We start from the raw sequence: 1783 nt of genomic DNA on the forward strand, positions 1-1783 counted from the left end.
CACGTTTTGCTGGGGTGGGTTGAGAGGACCCTTTAAGGGGGGGTTAATTTAACTCACTGTTATGTGACACTCCTGTCAGGACTTTATTCAATGCCATAGAGGATGTGATCTCTCCATTCTGGAAAGTGGGAGCATGAACAAGTCCCACCTTGAGGAGCTCCCCATGGATTTGTTTGGTGATTCTTGCCCTGCATTTATGGAGTTTCACCCCACGCCGTAGTGGTCATTAGTGAAGCGCTCAAGGGTACCCTCTGAGGATCTCTGTGCCACAAAGTCTAGTGATTTCTGCCTTCTCGAGCTTCCTCCCTCCAAGTCAGACACCGTTGGTCTCTGTTGGATCTCCCCTCTGCTCTGGAGACTGTCCACCTGGTAAACAGGCAATGGGAGGGCTCCCTCTGCTTTGCTCTGAGGGGTCAGAGTCCGTCACTGCCTACCGGACATGGTCCGAAAGAAGTCATTTTACGTGTTTTATCTTATTTTCTACTTGTGGTAGGAGGGAAGTGTTCATGATAGTCTTTTGTGAGTAGAAGCAGAATTTTAGTTTTCAATTTCAATAACTTCTAAAAAATTCTTTGATTTAGATATTTTATAAAAAAAAATGTAGTCTGTTTTCTTTTAATAATACCTCTTTCTCTCTTTTTTTTTTTTAGAGAGGTTTTTGCTATAGGGCGCGTGCGCTCGCCAGACAGACAGAGAGAGACAGAAAGACAGAAAGCGAGAAATCCCCCATCAGGGGGATGGCCACGCCGCAATCCCTTCTCCTCCATTCTCCTCTCGGGATCTTGGACACGCACGCACACGCGCCCGGCGTGAGTTTAAGCCACCGGGTCCGGGACTCGAACCGTGGTCGACTACATGGGAGTCCTGTGACATAGCCATTACGCTAACTGCTGGTCCCAAAGCCAATACTTTCTTTCACCCCAAGTTCTAATTAAGAAAAAAAAAAGCATTCCCTGAGATTTAGAAATCTCAAAACTGCTCTCACATGAGTTTGGGGTTTGAGTTTCTTTCTTTTTTTTTTTTTTTTTGGGGGTGGTTTGTTTTTTTGTTTTTTGAAGAGGTTTTCGCTATAGGGCGTGTGCGCTCGCCAGACAGACAGAGAGAGACAGAGAGACAGACAGTGAGAAATGACCCCCCAGGGGGGACAGTCACGCCGCAATCCCTTCTCCTCCATTCTCCTCTCGGGATCTTGGGCATGCACGCACACGCGTCCGACGTAGTTTTAAGCCACCGGGTCCAGGATGCGAACCGTGGTCCACTACGTGGGAGTCCAGCGACATAGCCATTACACTAACTGTTGGTCCCATGGGGTTCAAATTTCTACTCTTGGGTCAACAAGTGGTGTGGTGAGTAAAGGTGCTGGATGGTCACATGGCTGACCATGGTTTGAGTCCCGGACCCAGTGGCTCGCTTTCTCACTTTCCCTTTCTCTCTCTCTCTGGTCAAATTAAAAGTAACAATAACAAATGGAATTAAATAATTAATTTTTAAAAAATTTCTACTCTTTGCAATGTCCAGTACCCCAGCCTAAAGAATTAACATAATAAATAGCCTTGGTCAACATGAACCTGGAAGAAAATCATCCTTGGAGGATGCTTCCTCAAGCCAGGCCATAGAAACCCTATCACCTCTGCACACACAATCCAAGATAAGACATAAGTGAAAACAACGCACCACAGTATGCAAACATACGGAAGACTTTGACCCCCAAAACGTCAAGCCATTTTCAACCACCATGTGGATTTGAAATATATTCGATAGAATTCATTACTGGCTGGCTCCA

This window comes from Tupaia chinensis, unplaced genomic scaffold (genome assembly GCF_000334495.1).
Source record: "Tupaia chinensis unplaced genomic scaffold, TupChi_1.0 Scaffold000573_1, whole genome shotgun sequence".
Taxonomy (NCBI): Eukaryota; Metazoa; Chordata; class Mammalia; order Scandentia; family Tupaiidae; genus Tupaia; species Tupaia belangeri.